Source organism: Salvia hispanica, chromosome 6 (genome assembly GCF_023119035.1).
Source record: "Salvia hispanica cultivar TCC Black 2014 chromosome 6, UniMelb_Shisp_WGS_1.0, whole genome shotgun sequence".
NCBI lineage: Eukaryota > Viridiplantae > Streptophyta > Magnoliopsida > Lamiales > Lamiaceae > Salvia > Salvia hispanica.
In genome coordinates, this window is record NC_062970.1 from 17943951 (window position 1) to 17951871 (window position 7921).

At 40.6% G+C, this 7921-nt stretch overlaps 2 long non-coding RNA genes across 4 annotated transcripts; one reads left to right on the plus strand and one right to left on the minus strand.

Annotated features, from left to right (window-relative positions):
* Nucleotides 1–4239: 4239 nt before the first annotated feature.
* Nucleotides 4240–5018, minus strand: LOC125196733. Its single transcript, XR_007171939.1, has 2 exons — nt 4919–5018; nt 4240–4457 (listed from the first exon to the last, which is right to left on the minus strand). It is a non-coding gene; the product is annotated as an uncharacterized LOC125196733 (long non-coding RNA).
* On the plus strand, nt 4875–7134 carry LOC125196732. Of its 3 annotated transcripts, none has more exons than XR_007171938.1 (3): nt 5518–6416; nt 6498–6812; nt 6888–7134. It is a non-coding gene; the product is annotated as an uncharacterized LOC125196732 (long non-coding RNA). The 3 variants fall into 3 exon arrangements; XR_007171937.1 differs by having other exon boundaries at nt 5529–6550; nt 6710–6812; XR_007171936.1 differs by having other exon boundaries at nt 4875–6812.
* Nucleotides 7135–7921: the final 787 nt, after the last annotated feature.

Sequence of the window (7921 nt, forward strand, 5' to 3'; positions counted from 1 at the left end):
GATCTCAAGTCCATTTTTGAGAATACACCGGCCCCTCGAAGTTGGTCAAAAAGGTCATCAATCCTCGGTAGAGGATACTTGTTCTTGAGCGTCAGCTTGTTCAACTCTCGGTAGTCGATACACATTCTCAGTGTTCCGTCCTTCTTCTTTACGAAGAGCACTGGTGCGCCCCATGGTGACACACTGGGTCGGATGAAGCCTAGGTCTAGTAGTTCCTGTAACTGTATCTTGAGTTCTTCTAACTCTTTAGGCGCCATTCTGTATGGTGCCTTCGATACTGGGGCCGATCCTGGTTCGAGATCGATTGTGAATTCTAATTGCCTGTCTGGCGGCAATCCAGGTAGTGCGTCTGGGAAGACATCTGGAAATTCTCGTACCACTGCTACATCTTCAATCTTACGGTCCTCTTTCTCTTCTCCATTCAGGTAAACGAGGTATGCAGGGTATCCTTTCCTTATCATAGTGGTTGCTTGTAGTGCAGAAATTATGGACTTTCGTCGCCTCATGGAGATTCCGTGGAAGATTGTGGGTTCCTTCCCTGGGTATTGCAGCGAGATCTGCCTTTCCTTACAAAGAATGGTAGCGTAGTTTTCGGCTAACCAATCCATTCCCAATATGATGTCGACGCTCCACATCAACATCACATGCAAATTGTGAGCCACTAACTTAAGGTTTCCCATAGTGAATTCTACGTTCGAGCAAGTTCGTGAGATATCTATAAGGCCTCCTACGGGTGAGGACACCCTCATCTTATGTTCGATTTCATCAGTAAGCAATTCTAAAGTATCCACGCAAGGTGCTGACATGAAAGAATGGCAATAGGTATGTCGAGGAGAGTTCCCATACTTGCTAAATTGCTCTTGGTTCCCTACTCAATCTTAGGCTGCTTCTGCCTCGGTGCAGTAATTATAGCCTGAGTGGGAAACCTTTGGCGTAGCTGCCGCTGGTGATATGGTGCTGGGGGGTGAGACTGGGACTGCCTTTCTTCTCGGCTCAGCTTGAAGTGCCCGCAGCTACGAACGCTACCCTTGATAGTCCTGCCGCCCTCCTGTCCTAGTATTCTTGTTCGGCATTCCCTGGAGAAATGTCCGCTTCTGCCACAATTAAGGCATCTGTGTGTCCTAACTCTGCACTCTCCACGGTGGTTCCATCTGTGTGCTATTGCTTCTTATTCTCATTTGAAGTACGTTTCCATTTTCCCGATCGTTCCTTCATTCATTGGTTTTATTGCGCCATATCTCAGACGATTTTCCTCTTGTCGAAGACATCCGTTCATTAAAACGTAATCTGTGAGAGTGTTCATATTTTCACTAGATTTCGTTACCTAACGATGATCTTGATCTCCATTTCCTCGTGGCTCTCCTAGTTCACTTTGTTATTTGTGCCCCAAACGATTAATCACTTAGATAAATAAGTCTTGTGCAACGAAAAGTCATTAGGTCTGTACGTATATAAGATTCCTTTACATTTCTCTTTTTGTGGCCTATATTCTATGCATATAGCGTAACGATCCATCCCATAGCAGCTCGTGACCGGCGGCACACAAGTGCGAAAAGTCCAAACAACTATGCCCTTCGTGATTGCCTTGTACTAAGAACTCGATGATTAATCAAACAGTCTTAACTTGGATAGGTACTGATGTCACCTAGAAGAAGCATGACTGCAAATTTCTTTTATTGAAAGGACTATAGAATATCCAAAGGGATAAGAATAACATCTCTTGCTCGACTGTTGTGAATTTTCATCATCAATTTGCAACAATTGATTTTTTTTGAAAGAAAGAACTGGGTTCAATTGAACTCATCGTGTCAATTCAAAAAAAACTAGGCGGCCCCAATGGTTTTAGATAAACCCATCGAATTTGAAAACTCACTTCTGATGGGAGCTTGAAAGAACATGGGGTAGGTCATGAGAATAAGATGATACTTTATTAACTCTCAATTTCCATAGTAGGTTGTCAAACAAGATAGTTCAATTGTCCGCTCAACTTGACTAGATCCGGACATCAAGGATGATGGTTTCAACATGTCAAGACCTTAGATGATTAGTCGCAGGAGGGTTTAGAAATGTAAACAATTGCCATGAATTAACGTTGATCATGGTTCACCAACATCATAATGTGGAAATCATGGAAATACATCAATGGATTCACAGGTAGCGACCAAAGTGAAAGAAATATTTTTGGAAAAGTCAACTACCATCAAGAAAGAAAAAAAATGCAATACATTAGCCTTAACTTAGTGTTTCAGAAAGAAATCATGAGCTAGAAACAATGCATGTAGTGGAACTGGGCAAAACAAATTCACCCATATAAGAACGAAATAGTCACAATATGGTTGCCAAATAAGGAGGTGAACAAAAGTTCCACTGGCATGTGCCATTCTCTGAGGAGAAATGTCTGAACAATAAGCAACTTAAGGGTGAAGTTATATCGTGAGAGTTAAAGAAACCAGGATATTGATCTTATAAATGATGGGGTCGTAGGAGACAACAACCAACAAAGATAATTGAGAACATATGAGTTCTTCTGAATTTAGGATTTGAAAGTGAGTCACCACTTTCGTTGAAGAAAAAAAAATGATAGCGACTTATTACTTGTAAAAACATGAGTCAATCAAAAGTCTTAAATAGACGGCAATACACCCTTGTTAAGGATGTTCAAAATGAGATTATTTTGAAGGGCATGGTCGTAAGCAACTTTAGAATCGAAGGTTTATGACCGGAGCTTAAGAAGTCAACATTTTACATTTTCTGAATAATGAGCTCAACTACTATAGCCAACAAACTAGAAGAGAGTCACAACTTTCATAGGAAAGGAAAAAGTGAGGCATTACTTGCATAAATGCGAGTCAATCTGGAGTCTAAAGTAGACGAGGGCATTTTCATTAAGGAGGTTCATAGAAAGATATCGATGGGAATCCAAGTAAGTACTGTTGACCATAATCATCTGTTCCAGTTATGTGACACTTTCTTGTTTGTTCTTTCGGAGCTCGAACATGATCAGAGCGTTCTAGGAAACCATACATTCCAAGCTAGGATTCTTGGTGTTATAACTAATAACTGCCGTTGAAGGTCATATTTTCATAATGTTCTCGATAAGTCAGGACGGTCATTCTCGTAAAACATTGCACTCTCCATCGTGCTTCACAACGTGCTATAAGCATTGTTTCTAGATCGCGTAGCCTCCTTGACTTGCTACGCAAGACTGGATCACTTAATTAGATCGTAGGTACGATATCTTTTCGTGTAAGGATACACCTCCTTTACTGGATCGAGGGTACGCTCATTTCGGTTATGATTGAGATCATGAAGACAAAGGGAACTTCATGTTGTTCACATCATTTAAAACGTTCAACAGACGCCCATGTGCCGTAGGTAGTTTCTCGTATCTCGTGTGATCGTTACCATCTAAGAATAGATGGGTTATTTATAAATTGTTAGGTTCATTCTTGTAAATTTGGAATTGTTCCAATTACAACATCATGGATCGTGGTCTCGTCAAGACATATGGTAGAGGAAAAGGTGTGGGTTCCACTTTTAGACCCATTCACCTATATTTCCTCATTTTTAAAACAAAATTAGGATTTTGCCCTAACTTGCATATACTTGTTCGTTTTATCGCTTAGGAAAGCGGTAAGGAAGTCATCAACTTACAACACTGTTCAAGAGCGTTCAGCCTAATGTACTTCTTAGGCATACTATGTTCGCATGCATTAGTCATTTCGTAACTTTCTAAAAATTCTTAATCTATCATCATACTTCACATAATCGAGCATGCGTAATTAATAATACTTTAGCATTTGTCTCAAGACATCCTTATGCTTAACATTTTAAACTTGAAATTCCATAGTTCATAGGAAAATTGAAATTTACATGCTTTTCCTTGAAAACCTTGAATGTTTTCACAACATCTTCAGAAAGAAATCATTTTTCCTCTTATCAAGTTCTTTCATGGATAACTGAAAATTTTCTGGTAAGAACTTCTTTCTTACCTCATTGCTGCAGTTGAACGTGACGAGTCGAGGTGTTGGGTCCCTTTAAGCTTTCCATTTTAGTACTATTCTAGTCTAGTACTATCATTCTAGACTAAGGCTTGAAAAGAAGGTTCTTGGGTCCAGAGCGAAAGAACGTTGCTCTGATACCACTCTGTCACGACCACAACTCCCTAGTGCTAGTGAGCGTAGCTATTTCGCGACTAAACAATTCTCAAAATCAAGGGACAACGTAAAAAGGGTGAAATCACTCAAATCAAAAGTATCAAAGGCATATGGGTACATAGTCAAAACGTGATCAGAGTATCAAGACTAAGTTCAAAGCTTGCTAGTACATAATTCTAGGTTTTGCAGCGGAAGAGTCCAAGACAAAATAGCACGTATGAAGACATGCTACTTTGGGCTACCTAACTACTTATTTAATATGCTTGTCCCAACACCTTCGCCTGCTCGTCCACGTTCAACCTGCACATTTGAAAATAACATGCAGGGCTGAGTATTTGATATACTCAGTGGGCACATTGCCAAAAATAGTTCTATCTTTAATTGTCAATGCCACAGTTGAGTGATCACGGGGTTTTACTTAAAAGACCCGAGTCACTAAAAATACTTTTCCTTTAGTAAAGATTTTGATTGCGCAATCACGTAACATAGATATACCATATCTGAACCTTGTGTGAACCGGGAATGTGGCCACATTCCACGACGGTCACTGGACCGGCCAACCCCTTTTGTTAGCTCACGGTCCCCTTATGTGTACACTAGTCCGAGTAGGGTTTGCGGCCCTACTGGGACCCGAATTCGATTTAACTAAATTGGCATAGCCAAGCAGATAGGTAATCATAAAACAAAACATGGCATGATAATATACTTGAGCAAAGATTCACATTTTCATACTGAAATCACATTTTGAAAGAAATGCCCACCTCAAAAGCTAAAGCTCCTTCCGAAATTTCCTTAACTTGGTCTTAGATGACGTTCGAAGACGTCCCTTTAGGAAATAAAATGATACTTAATTAGATTTTGAGATATCCGTTAAGCTTAAACATGAATGCATCCTAAGTGCGTGATCATTTTATTCTTCCTCTAAAAATTTTCTAGAAGAGTTCTAGAATTCTTGAATATTAATTAAATCAGTAGATTTAATTAATTTAAAACAATTGCTTAACTAGAGGGTGCTACCTCCTAAGCCATTCATTTAAGGTACTAAGTTAAGCTCGAGGTCTATTCACCGTTAGCGTATCGTTTTTTTCTTAAATTTCAATCATTTGAGCACTCTTGCTACTTTCCGGAAAAATTAGACTTATCTTCGTGGAATTAATTAGCGGACTATTATTTAATTCCATAACATAGGAGAGTCCAAGATTTAAATAAATTCTTAGTCCATACTTTATTTAGTTGACGGCCCAAAATAAAATGCAACCCAACACCAAAATTTTAGGGCCCAGCAGATAAAATTAAGGGAGGCCTAACAACTAAAAAAAAAATGAGGGAAGGCCCAAAACTCTCCTTAATCCATCGGTCTCTCCCTCTAAACAAAAATCCCCAAATCAAACCCTAATCCCAAAATCAACATCTCTCTCTTCTTTCTCTCGACGGTATCGCCGCCATCCGTTGCCGCCTCGCGGTCGCCGGAGTACGGCCGTCGGCTTCTCACTCTCGCTCACCTCTCCGCTGAGGCCACGGAGGAGTTCTCGGCTCGCCCCGCTTCGCCGCCTCGACTCCCAAATGCAAACCTCGCCGCCTCTACCTAGTCGCCGCCACCTGCCGCCGCTCGTCGCTGGTGTCGCGCCATCGGAGAAGGAGAGGGAGCATCGCCTCTCTCTCTCTGCGCACCCACAGCTCAGCTCCGCCAGCGCCGCCGGCCCTCCGTCGAGCTGGTCAGCCCCTGCTGCTCGTACGAAGCCGGCAGCCACCGTCACTCACCGAATCGCTCTCGAACCGTCACGGCAGTCCCCTTAACAACTCCGAACAGCTCCGACTCATCCCGAAGATAAGTTCTCTACTCCAAGTTACATTCTTTTCCGTATTTTTTTTATCAACAGCCGGGGTGTTCGATTTGTTTTGTCCGCTTGATTGTGCTTAATTGAGTTGAATTTTGGAGGGGATATTAGCTCCCTGGAACGAAATTTTACATGTGTGTGCTACTGATTTTGAGCATAAAGGCAGCCTATTGTACTCTTGTTCCATTTATGTGTTAAAGCTCCAAGAATGCTATTACTGTTATGGGATTTCTAAGGCTCTGATTCTATGTTCTTGAGCCATCATGGAGTTCTAAACAAGGGCAGTGGGTGAGCTTATGTTATCGATTGATTCTTCAGTTGTGGTGCCTCTATGTGATGACATGAAAAACTTGATTGGGAGAAAGGGGGTGGAGGTGTTTACCTCTCGGTATCACGGCTGCTTCGAGAAAATCTGCCTTTGGTCTCGGTTTTCCTCCCTCTCAAGCTTGCTACTGCTTGTTCTTAGTTTTCACTAGAGTTTGCTGAATTCTGTGATGTGTAGGAGGGTGCTCAAAGGTGGTGTGGGGGCTTTTTTTTATAGGCTGAAATCTTGAGGTACTGTGGGGGATTAATTGGAGTTGTTGTATCACTTGTTGTTATGCTGCAGAAAATCCCACTTTAATGATCCCATTGCCCCTCCTTCTTGGCTGCAATTTGGCATTTTATATGGGTACCTAGTACTTGGCTAGCAATTTGAATCGTTTGATTGTGCAGTGAGCAGGTGGCTGTTGTGCCAAGGGTGTTGCAGGGCTGACTTTCCTCTTATGGTGATTCTTTGGGTCATCTATAACTAAAGAAGGTTGTCTCCATCCCTAAGGTAAGAGTCCCCTCCTTTTTTTTTCTTTGTTTTCTTTTGTTCCTTAGTAGACAAGAACTGACTTCTACCTTGCAGGTCGAGACAAGCTTGGTTGCCAAGCTGCTGGCTGTCTGGAACAGTTGATACCTCGGCCCACGGCTGACCGGAAAACGGGCCGCGACTATCGGCCCGGGAGGAGAGACTGATTCTATTCGATTAATGCACATTTTATCCTTTCCTTTTCTTGTCTCCTTTATTTGAGGACTTGCTCCATGTAACATATATGTATATATATATATATATATATATATATTTTCGTTGTTCAATAGTTAATTTTGTTCTATGTATTGAAGCATTTGAACGTTAGTTGCTCGTTAATTGTTTTCAAAAATTCTACTCGCAAAAACGCGATATTTCACAATGCAAAGTCCAATTGTTTAGTTCATTTGATTACTTTATCTTTTACTTGCAACTAAAAAGAATTAAATCTCATAACAAGGGCTCGAGTTCCAATAACCCTTCGTGGAAAGAGAACTTACATCTTTAGTTCGACAATAACAAAACGAAAGAAAAGAATTTAGGGTGCGGGTATTACATTTTATGCTTCTTGTTATTTATTTATTTATTTTATGTCTAGTTTATAAAATCAAACCAAAACACTCTGAGATAGTATGTGATGCTTAGTATATGGTAGTCAGTTGCAATCTTATTCCATGTGTTCGATATCCCGGTACTGACCTTTAGTTATACTAGATCTACCATGTATGCTTGCAGGTGTATTTAGTGCTAATAAATAGTGTATCAAGTTTTTGGCGCCGTTGCCGGGAAATATTATTGCTTTAAGCTGATATTGTAAAACGGTTGATAATACTAATTTAGAGTGTAATATTTTGTATAGTTTTATTTTATTTTATTTCTTTCTTCTGTTTTGCGAGGAGAGCACGAATCACAACAATGGATTACTCTTCGCTCCGGTGCAAGATACATTCATCTGCTACAACACTTGATATGCTCCGTAGAGCGTGGGTGAGATATAAATTTCAATGATATAGCTCTTTGGTGTTTTTTTTTTTTTTAAGTTTCCTAGTTTAGTTGTTTTTTTCCTCCTCCGTAAAGCTAAGGTCTTACTC